We start from the raw sequence: 12,501 nt of genomic DNA, 5'->3' as shown, positions 1-12,501 counted from the left end.
ATATGAGCATTATTTCAAAACTATAATCCTTGACATATCTATCATTACCATATTGGGTCCCTTTCTGTTGTACACTCAAAGGAATACAGATATTCTTGGACACAGAATAAAAGTTCTCATCCACATTTGTCCCTTACAGTTCACGGGGACAAAGCAGAAGCCAAATTTGCAACATTAGCTTCCTGGGAGTTGTCAACCTAACTCACTCTGCTCATTCCACTGTTTGTTAATCATGGTAGTCTGGGTGATGTTACCCAGTCACATCTGATTCACTTGTTTTGCCTCTAACAGTGGAAAACTCACTTATTACTCTATGGATGGACACTCCTAAATCAGTGTTCAGTTTTCATCACATTAGGTTCCTGACTTTGTCCTGTCTTGTCCAAGATTCTGCAACACTCCTAAATGATTCCCTTTTACAGCCTGGCTTTCCTGCTTTGCCCATTTTTTTTTTTTTTTACTGTGAAAAATACCACACATAAACCATGTTGTGGGAGACATTGTGATGTGCTGCCTGATCCCTTTCAGGAATAAAGGATCTAGTCCCAGGTGCTAGGAGCATGGTCAGTAAAAAGCTCTTAGATTTTGCTGCTCCCCTCCCCCACCTCCCATGGATGGCCTCAGCAGAAAGAGAGCTGCTTTGCTCTCAAGGTCAAGACCTTCTCCCAAGGGTGGCTTGCATCCAGTGACTACTCAGTGTAGTTATAGAAAGACCTGCTCCCTCCCCCCAAGTCAGGACAACTCTGGAGGGACATTTCTGTTTCAAAACTCTCTGATGGTTGGCTGAGACCTCCACTAAGACTGCACTGCAGATCAACCTCTTCCCCTGTCCACCCTGCTTACTTCAGTTCCCTTCCACAGTTGTTTTCTCCAAGGACACTGCCAAATAAATCTCTGGCATGATAATCTCCATCTCAGGGGCTATTTCCCAGGGATCCCAATTTGTGACAGACGTGCAGGGATTTATGCACATTTATAGAGCATCTTATATGTGTCACTTTCCAAACTGCACCCTTTGGAAGGAAGTCATGATGCTCTGAACACACACAGGGAGTGGGGGCTATTTTCCACCTCGTCATGGGAGGAGTAGTTATATGATTATTTGGAATTCTTCTGCATGAGAGATTTGTCTTTTCTCCTCCAGTTTCTTTATTGATTCAATCAATTATTTATGTTAGTACCAATCTATAGATTAGAAAATACTCTGGATTATAATCAATACCACTTGATTTTACTGCTCAGGTTGTTTCAGCTTTGTTCGTTGGGAACTCTTGCAGTTCACTCCCTTATTCCTCCTTTCTGCGTTCTGGGGTGTGCCTGTGTGCATGTTTCGGCGTTTCCTTGCTTTCTATCACTAGAAGATGCTCCAGCTTCATCTTGTATATTTCCTGCCCCAGTCCCAGACTCAGCCATTTCTCTTAGAGATCTAGTTCTTTTTTTTTTAAAATTGAAGAGTGGTATTGGAAAACAAGATCTGGGGGCTGGGTGTGCAGATAGATTTTTTTTTTTTTTGATTACTGCTTTCTCTGTTTTATGTTGGCTGAATCCTATGGTCAGTGCTGGCTTTTCCTAGCTGGCAGTTAAGCTAAACTTGTTCATCACAAGAAAATGAATCTTGTGAAACAATATAACTATTGGGGTATCATATTGATTGGTTGTGCTTCTATTGGAATGTAGGATGGAATAGAAAATAAGTGAAACTGTAAAGAGTTTTGAATTTTGCAGTTTCTCTTCTTTCCATAGAAATAAATATTCTTGTTGACCAGTGGTCTTCAGTGTTGGTTGCACAATACAATAACTTGGGAAGAAATAACTATTTCTACTCTCAGAAATTCTGCATTATTTATCTTAAGGGGAAATAAGTAATTTTTAAATGCTCAGTGTGCAGACAGAACTGAAAACCACTGTTGTACATCATGTGCCAATTATTTATGTCAAAATGATTATGATTTTATTTAGCATAAAGTGGCTTTATTTTTAATGATTATTCTATATTTATAAAGATAAACTGAGATCAAGAAAGCATATGTAACAGCAATGAAAATAATAAGGCATGTGATAAGACATGTCTTTTCTCAGTTGCTTCTCTTCACTAAGAAGTTGCCTCATCCAAATATCCTGAAAATGAATCAGTCATTTCCTTAATGGGTCTATGTGCTCTTCCATGTCTTTCAGTTCATCTCTTTTATTCTATAGCTTGCTCTACTTTTTAGCATTCTATGTTCAATAATAATATGTTCAAGATAGAGAAAATTATTCATATTTAGGATGTCTTGGGGCTTCCTTCGTGGCTTGGATGGTAGAGAATCTGCCTGCAAGGCAGGAGACCTGGGTTCAATCCTTGGGTGGGGAAGGTCCCCTGGAGAAGGGAATGGCAACCCACTCCAGTACTCTTACCTGGAGAATCCCATGGACAGGAGAGCCTGGCGGGCTACAGTTCATGGGGTTGCGAAAAGTCAGACATGACTGAGCAACTAACACACATAGAATGTTTTGTCTGGTTTTTGTTTTTTCACTGAATTAGGAGTATATTTTAGTGGTAACGGGACACTGATCATCTCATATTCATCTGAAAAAAAAACAAAACAAAACCACAAAGCCGGGACTTCCCCAGTGGTCCAATGGCTAAGACTGTGCTCCCAATGCAGGGGGCCTGGGTTCTATTACTGGTAAGGGAACTAGACCTCACATGCCACAACTAAGCGTTTGTATGCCACACTAAAGATCCTGCATTCTGCAACTAAGACCTGCTGCAGGCAAATACATAAATACATATTAAGAAGAAAAACAAAACCCCAAAGCCAAAAACCTTCCTAGGCTGCCTGCATAGGTGGTAACCAGTAATGCAAGTCTCCCCTATCTTGGTTATGGCTTAAAGTTTGATCTACTTAACCCCTGCTGCTGCTGTTGCTGCTGTTAAGTTGCTTCAGTCGTGTCCGACTCTGTGTGACCCCATAGACGGCACCCCACCTGTCTCTGCCGTCCCTGGGATTCTCCAGGCAAGAACACTGGAGTGGGCTGCCATTTCCTTCTCTATGTATGAAAGTGAAAAGTGAAAGTGAAGTCGCTCAGTTGTGTCTGACTCTTTGTGACCCCATGGACTGCAGCCTACCAGGCTCCTCCGTCCATGGGATTCTCCAGGCAAGAGTACTGGAGTGGGTTGCCACCCCTACTCTTCTACAAATCAAACCACCCAACAAATTGCACAGACTGGATGAATCATTTCCAGGCTGGTGGAGCCCTGTGATAATCCTCAAAATTACTGTGACAAAGGCCAGAAAAGTGACTAATGGTTAATTACTAGGTGAGTAGAATCTTTCAGAAAGTAATGGACAATTCATTATAGTGATGTTTTCTTCAAAATTTTGGCTCTAAGTATTTGGGTATCAAAAGGAAAAGCATTACAAGTTCAAAAAGAGAAACTATCCTTGATGAAGAGCATGAAGAACATGTAACAGTTTTCAGAGCGTTTTTACACAAGTAAAAATGTGTATATTTGTCCAAATGCATTCTGTTATATACTATGTCATTCAAACATCTTTAAGACTCTGGGCTTTGAATTCACACTGCGTCAATTCAGATATTTGGCTCCATCACTTATTTCAGGCAAATTCCTTAATCTTCAGAAGCCTCAGTCTACTCATCTGTAAAATGGGATAATAGTATTAGTCTAAAAAATGAAATTGTCATTTTTATAGGTTATAGGCAGTCAAAGATCAGCAATTTCCAATGGTAAACTTAATTCCTACTTCAAAAGGTTCTTGAGAGAATTACCTGAGATATAACAGTCAAATGCTTGGAACATTCTTGATACTTAGGACATTTCAATATATAACAACCATGATGAATAGATACTATTTTATTCTCTTCAAGTCTTGAATATGTAATATAACAATTCAAAAATAATACTGCTTCCCTCCTGGCTCAGTGGTAAAGAATTCACCTGCCAATGCAGGACACATAGAATCGATCCCTGGTCAGGGAAGATCCCACCTGCTGCAGGGCAACTATGCTCACGAGCCACAGCTACTGAGCCTGTGCTCTAGAGCCTGGAAGCTGTGACTACTGAGCCCATGTGCCGCAACTACTGAAGCCCACCTGCCCTAGAGCCCATGCTCTGCAGCAAGAGAAGCCAACGCAAAGAGAAGCCCCTAGCAGTCCCTGCTTGCTGCTACTAGCAAAAGGCCTGTTCAGCAATGAAGACCCAGCAGAGCCAAAATAAATAGATCAAAAAATTTTTTTTAATTTAAAAAAACCCAAGAAACAAACTCAGATCAGGGTCTGTCTTTCCTTAAAAAAACAAACAAGACACTACTGTTATCATGATGAGACACATGGATAGTAGGCCCACTTCTTGCTAGGCATATATATGATAAGTTTGACTTAGTCCTGCCTAAAGTCAAGGGAACAATCAAGTCAGGGCCTGGAATGGAGGTAGACTAGCACAATGCTTCATGGCAGGATTGGAGGAACACCAAAACTTGCACTCACTAAAAAGATCTCCCTAATCATCTCAACCATTTAAATATCCTCAACAGTTATTCTTCTAGGCTTAGCACTGCATCTACCAGAGTCCACTTAAACAATTCAAGTATCTTAATTACATTAACATATATACACAACAAGAGATTTGGTGAGAATTCATTAAAAAAACAGAAAGAATGAGGTAAAAATGAGAAGGGTGAAAGACCAAAGTGAACTTCTCACTCGTCAAGACTGCATCAAGCCAGCTCTTGGCAGAAAGAGTCTCAGAAGCTCTGCTGTCTTAAGATATTTTGAATTAATTGTATAAATAAATTTCTTGGCAGACAAACAGAAAGCAAAACAAAAAATTACACCTGAAATGAAATTTTTAGTAAGGGTTACAGAGTGGTATTTGATTCCATCCCTCTTGACTTTATGCAGCAAATAATAGTATTTTTAACATTATTGTATGTAAAGTGATTCTGAAAAGGAAGCCATTTATCAGTAAATGGTATATATATATATTTTTTGTATTCAAACAGAAAGTAAAAGTAGTCTTATTGACCAGAATGAGGGCAGACTGATATATACTTTAAATGACTGATTTACAAAAATTACCATCAGGATCTGCTGTGTTTTTGATAACAAAAAAACAAACACTAACAAATATTTTTCTCTTCCAAAGAGAATGCAGGGCAGTACATACAATCTATAGCCTTATGCTTGCAACATAAAACTGTTTGGTTTACATGTTTGGAATTTACATGTCATTGTTTACTTTCTGGAAATCTGACAAACACACCCAGCAGAATGATGACAGCAAATTTTTACATGGAAGAAACCTTTCTAGGTTCTTTTATAGGGATTTTATAAAGATTTTCATTTTACCTCATTCCCTCTCCTTTCTGGGTCTCCCTGGTGGCTCATCTGGTTAAGAATCCACCTGCAACGTGGGAGACCTGGGTTTGATCCGAGGCTTGGGAAGGTCCCCTGGAGAAGGAACAGCTACCCACTCCAGTATTTTGGCCTGGGAAATTCCATGAACTGTATAGTCCATGGGGTTGCAAAGAGTCAGACACGACTGAGCGAGTTTCACTCCTCCTCTCTCCTTTCCATTTTCTGTAGCTCTAACATTATTTTAAACTTAGTATTTTTATTTTCATTCTTTCCCCACCTCTCTTCTCATTATTATGTATTGGCTCACTCATGACATTTTTAGGGAAATTAGTTTCTAAATTAATCCTCAGAAATAAAAGTGAACTGCTAATGCAGGAGACAAGGTTTTGATCCCTAGGTTGGGAAGATCCCCTGGAGAAGGGAATGGCAACCCACTCCAGTATTCTTGCCTGGGAAATCCCATGGACAGAAGAGCCTGGCAGGCTATAGTCCATGGGGTTGCAAAGAGTCAGATAAGACTGAGCAACTAAAGAACAACAACAAAAACAAATAGGAAACAGTTCATCTAATTGGGAAAAGAGCAAATTAGAGTTGTCTGGAAGAGAAGCATGACCTCAGAGGTCCCTTGTTTTTCTTTCTCTCTCAGCTTAATTTTGCACAAGCACAGCTTTCCTGCTTAACCAGGAGGTTGTCAACTACTCTATAACCTACAGCCAATACAATACTACTTATTTTTTCTTCCTATACATACAATGTTTCTTTATAACACAACATATTATCTGGGTCCTAGCTACCAGCCACTTGTGAGTGAAGTTAGGTAAGAGTCTCCTGGAGTCCTCTGTGTCCTCAAGCAGATGAGCTTCCTTGGATGCCATGACGTCTGGTGTTCCGCCACTTACTGCTGTGTGATTTTGGGTGAGCTACTTAAAATCCTCGAACGCTTGTTTTCCTTGTATGTAAATTAAATTAGGATGATAAAGTACCTGTCTTACAGGGTTTTTGGTGAGAAAATACTTGTTAAGCACTTTGTAAATGATGACAGGAATGAGTATAACGATGACAATGAAGAAAATATTCCTGGACCACTTAAGCAGATTTTCAACTATATCTCTTAATTTGTCTGGGCCACAGGAGTGTCAGTGGAGAGAACTTGGCCATATTTGGTGTTTAGTCATATAGAGAAATGCTTGATGTACTCATGGGAGAACAGGTTTAGGGAAATCAGATTAAAAGGAGGGCAATGGGATTTTTGAAATAAAAATCTTTATAAGGGAGTAGAGGGGTTCTTATACTTAGGTCACTTAGGTCAAAGTCTGAATTAGAAGGTAAAAGAAGATTCCAAATACAATGTGTGGCTGCACATGAACCTACCTGACGTAGAATCAATCCCACCAGGCTTCTAAGTATGAATTTTATCTTTAGGGGTCCAAAGAACTCTGCTGTAGGACTCCCTCTAAAGAGCTTAACAGGAAAGAGAGAAGAAAGTATTGATTAGTCACTGCCTTCTGGGAGCTAACAAACAAGAATAGACACATGTCAGGGAACTATAGGTGGAGCAAAAGAAACATGAATGTATAAAGTACTAATCTATTTACATGATGTGTAAATCAAAGGTAAAGGTATTTTAGAAACAGAGACCATATGATAAGTTTCATAAGATTACCAAAAGAATATTGGTTATGGTGAAAGACAGATGTCAGGTCTCATTTGGAATTAGCGAGCTTGGAATATTTATTTTAGAGGTTAGGACAATTTTATTTTAGGACTTAACCTACTTTAGATTATCACCGGAAGCTGGATCAAGGGAAATGATCCTGCGTCTTGTGGGATGAATTGTGTCCCTCAAAAATGTATGTGGAAGTTCTACCCCCAGTACCTGTAACTGTGACTTTGTTTGGAAATAAGGTCTTTGTAGATGTAGTCAAGTTAAGATAAAGCAATTAGAGTAGGCACTAATCTAATATGATTGCTGTGTTTGGAAGAGAAGGAAAACATCATGTGAAGAGACACACAGGGTGAATGCTGTGTGATGACAGAGGCAGAGACCGTAGTGATGGAGCTGTAAACCAAGGAACACCAGGGGTTTATGGCCACCACTGGAAGACAGAGAGAGGTGAGAAAGGCTTCTACTCAGCCTTAGGGCATAACCCTGGCTACACATGATTTTGGACTTCTAGCTGCCTGACTGTAAGAGAATAAATTTCTGTTGTTTTATGCCGTCTAGTTTGTGGTATTTTGTTATGGCAGCCTTAGAAATTGAATATACTCAGGTATGCTCTAGGCAATAAGTATTGTTACCATCAATTCACTATTAAAGATTTACTATTACTGTTCTTTTTAGGAAGCTAGCTATAGCTTTTGAAAGTCATTTTTAAAACCTTGAATGTGCCCTTATAAATATATTTTCAGTTAACAGCTGATCTTGATAACCAAGTTAATAGCTCTATTCTGTGTCTGTAAAGAGACTTTATTTACTATAATAATTTTTCACTGGTCCGCCTATAATCTCTCCACTTCCAGCTTCTACACTGCCACTCATTTCTACCTCAGGGATGTTTGATATTCAGTTTTGGTATCCCTTCTAATGTACCTACCATTTTAAATCTGTAATCTGTTACATGTGGGGTTTATTGACCCTGGTGTACTAAGTACAGGCAGTTTTGTATATCATATTGTTTCTTAAACTTTCACAAACAAAACAGTTCATTATTGTGGGTTTCCCTTCTGGTTCTGACATTTTAGGCAGAGTTCTTGTTTTTTTAAGGTTTTCTCACACTTTTAATGAAAATGCAAATGTAAAGTGAGCTTATTCAGTCAGGTCCCATGTAAGGCATTATAAATGAAGCCCACTCCAAGCTAGGAACTCTATATTTGCTTTTAATCTCTGATGCTTATGCAAGTCATTAAAACTTATGAGTTCTGTCTTTGTCACTGCAAGATTAGCACAACACAAAGAACGATTTTCTTTGGAGACTGAGAATCATCTTGAGCCCCAGAGACTCTTGAGGCTTAATCTGTAATAAAGAATTAAGAGAAGCCTCAGTTAAATACAGTTGGGCAACCAGAAGGGGGAGTTCCCATGCCCTGCAACAACAGCAGGGCTCAGCAAGCCCCAAGAAGAAAGACTTCTGTTCTGGCAAGGACTCAGACAATGAAAAACCATGGGCTCTTTGTTTACTACACACCTCCCTAATGCCTTTTCCCTCTATAAAAGATTTCTTTTTCCCTTGCCCTGTGGCTCTCCATGGTTGCAGAATTGTAATTCTCTACTGATGCCATTGGAAGGACTGATACTGAAGCTGAAGCTCCAATACTTTGGCCACCTGATGCTAAGAGCCAACTCACTGGAAAAGACCCTGATGCTGGGAAATATTGAAGGCAGGAGGAGAAGGGGGTGACAGAGGATGAGATGGTTGGATGGCATCACCAATTCAATAGACATGAGTTTGAGCAAACTCTGGGAAACAGTGAAGGACAGGGAAGCCTGGCTTGCTGCAGTCCATGGGGTTGCAAGGAGTCAGAGATGACTGAGCAACTAAACAACTGATGCCAAATAAACTCCTCTTTGCTGAGAAATATCTGGCAGTCTGTTTCAGGTCAACGGATCCTAACTCTTATCACATTGGAAAGCCACTGCTCTGGTTCCTTTATTTGCAGGTTTTCATCACCACATCTGTTATGTAAAAGTTGAGGCCTGTTTTAGTCAAAAGTAGACTGAATTTTGCATCCAGTTCTGTTCCTCCTTTCTCAGAATTCCTTTTCTGTCAATAGCTTCCTATTTTTTACTCTTTTTACCTCTTGGGAACTGCTTTCTCTTTGAAAATCTGACAGACTAATACAGTCAACAGAGTAATGAGAATTTCTGCACAGAAGAAACCTTAACAGGTGCTTTAAATTTTTTTTAATTTATTTTTTTATTGAAGGATTATTGCTTTACAGAATTTTGTTTTTGAATTTCTGTCAAACCTCAACATGAATCAAACATAGGTATACGTATATCCCCTCCCTTTTGAACCTCCCTCCCAATCCCACCCCTCTAGGTTGATACAGAGCCCCTGTTTGAGTTTCCTGAGCCATACAGCAAATTCCCATTGGCTATCTATTTTACATATGGTAATATAAGTTTTCATGTTACTCTTTCTACACAACTCACCCTCTCCTCCCCTCTCCCCAGGTCCATAAGTCTGTTCTCTATGTCTGTTTCTCCATTGCTGCCCTGTAAATAAATTCTTCAGAACCATTTTTCTAGATTCCATATATGTGCATTAGAATATGATATTTATCATTCTCTTTCTGACTCACTTCACTCTGTATGATAAGTTCTAGGTTCATCCACCTCATTAGAACTGACTCAAATGTGTTCCTTTTATGGCTGAGTAATATTCCATTGTGTATGTGTACCACAACTTCTTTATCCTTCACCTGCTGATGGGCATCCAGGTTGCTTCCATGTTCTAGCTGTTGTAAATAGTGCTGCAATGAACAATGGCATATGGCAGGAGAGGCTGTGGTGATGGCTCCACCCCCTACACGTGACTCAGCACTATCTCCTTGCTTCCATGGCTGCCCGCTTTCCTCCACAGGCTTTTCCCACCACAGTCTCCTCCCTCACATCCCCTCCATCTGTCTTTCTGCAGTCAACAGCAGCCCTCACCCTGGGATTGCTCCACAATCCCTAAACTCCAGGTCCCAGCCGCTGCACCGTCTGTGGTAGGTACGGCTGCGGAAAGGACTGTCTGATTCTCATTCCATTTAGGCTGCCACAGATCAGCTATTTCCCTCTCAGCCTTAAATGTTTCTCCTCTGACTCAGACAGTTGCCCCGATGTCGGGGTCAGACCCCTGCTTCAGGTCCCCCACCTGCTGAGGGCAGTTCCAGGCCTTCTAACACTCCCCCTTTTCCGCCTAGTTCCTTCGTCCTACTGAGTTTTACGGAGAAGGCAATGGCACCCCACTCCAGTACTCCTGCCTGGAAAATCCCATGGATGGAGGAGCCTGGTGGGCTGCCGTCTATGGGGTCACACAAAGTCAGACACGACTGAAGCGACTGAGTTTTACGTGGGTCAGTATGTTCTTTTCCACTGGTCAGGTACTCCTGTCCACTCTCAGCTGGCATTCTGCATGCACTTCTGTGTCTGAGGGTGTATTCCTGATGCATCAGTGGAGAGATGTCCACCTACTCCTCTGCCATCTTCAATAGGTGCTTTTTAACAGGGATTTTAAAAACTATATCCTAACTTTAGTAGTAAGAAGGACAGGCCATGAAAAGTGGGGAAGCTTGTTTTCTGTTTTGTGCAGGAGAGATCTCATGGTATAGTTGAGATGTACATCCTATTGTAGATTTTTCAGATATTTTTAGGGAATAACAGTGGGAAAAAAAGATAAAACATTGTGTCTATTATCACAGGGCTCACTTCAAGCTAGTAAATAATTGTCATATAGCTAGAAAAGTAAAACAAAAAGAGTATGTTAAAGAGGCCACACAGGCAAAAAAGACTAACATGGATTTGGTAGATTGGAGAAGATTCTGCATAAAGGGGAGGTCCTTAAATTGGTTAGTAAAGGCAGATTATGAGTTTAACATACAGATGGGAAGGGTATAGGCTGATAGAAGGGCATTTCCAGAAGGAGGAATAGAAGGAGGAATAGCAAAAAGGTGAAATTGAGAAGCCATTTGAAAGTCATTTTGGAATGGCTGGAGCATAGGGGAATTTGTGAACTGTGATGTTCACTGAAGGCAGGAACCCAATTACATTCCCTGGTGGCTCAGAGGTTAAAGCGTCTGCCTGGAATGCGGGAGACCTGGGTTCAATCCCTGGGTCAGGAAGATCCCCTAGAGAAGGAAATGGCAACCCACTCCAGTACTCTTGCCTAGAGAATCCCATGGAGGCTACAGTCCATGGGGTCTCAAAGAGTTGGACACGACTGAGTGACTTCACTCACTCACTCACTCATTTACCTAGGAATCTAAGAAAAAGTGGGGATTCTAAAGGCTACTAACTGAAATCAGTATGTCAGAAAAATTCACTATTAGATTTAAGAATAATGAAGCTGGAGGGAGATAGAACAATTAAGAGACTATAATGTTAAGGTAAATGATGACGAGATCCTGAGGTTAAGCAGTAGACATGGGTGGGAGAGGACAAGAGAGAAACAGATGGTTGACAGAATTTAATAGCTAGTTGGGCCTTGGGAAAGAGAAGGAAAAACCTTTGGGTAAAGCAGAAAAAATGGGTCAAGTGACAAAAACCGTGCTGGGTAGAGGATGACATTCCACAGCATTTGAGTCTCAGGTGTATAAGGGTAGAGCAATACCAACTAATGCTCACTCACTCATTTGATACACATATTTGGGAGTCTGTTGTGTGTTAGCTTCCATCGAGGTTCTCAAGGGTACAGAGATGAAAAAGAGAGATCTGTCTCTGCTTTCTTGGAGTCTATAATCTAGTGGAGGGGAGACAGATAATACAGAAGTAAACACAGAGATAAATAAGAAAATTTCAAATAGCTATAAGAAAATGAAAATAAGGCAGGGTTATGCAGAACTCCGGGAGTTGGTGATGGACAGCGAGGCCTGATGTGCTGCGATTCATGGAGTCGCAAAGAGTCGGAGACGACTGAGTGACTGAACTGAACTGAACTGATGCAGAGCATGACTGAGGGAAGTGGGTGCTATTTGAGACTGGATAATCAGGAAGGCCTCTTTGAGAATGATGAGAAAGGACCTAACATGACAAGATCTGGAGCAGAGAGTTTTAGCCAGAGAAAACGAGTAGGGCAAGACCCTGATGGGAAAATCAGCTTAGAGGAAAGAAAGAAGGCCAGTGAGGTAGGAGGGTAGGGTAAATGAGAGGGATTGGAAAGGAAGCTGAGGCTCAGTCATGTAAGCTTTCGCAAACCACATAAACAACTTGGACTTCATTCTAAGAAATCCAACTAAAGATTTAAGATGTGCAAGTGCCATGACCTGATTTATATCTTCAAAAGTTCATTCTGACTGCTATGGAAGATTGGGTTGTAGTGGAATCTTGGAGACCATTTGAGCAATAATTTAGATAAGAAACTCTGAGAACAGGGTCTTGGGGGTTGGCAGCACGGATGAAACAGTCTGTGGATATACTCTGGAAGTAGAGTTGAGAAT

This window comes from Capra hircus, chromosome 4 (assembly GCF_001704415.2).
Source record: "Capra hircus breed San Clemente chromosome 4, ASM170441v1, whole genome shotgun sequence".
Classification (NCBI taxonomy): domain Eukaryota; kingdom Metazoa; phylum Chordata; class Mammalia; order Artiodactyla; family Bovidae; genus Capra; species Capra hircus.
The sequence above is the reverse complement of the archived record's forward strand: the minus strand, read 5'-3'. Positions refer to the sequence as shown.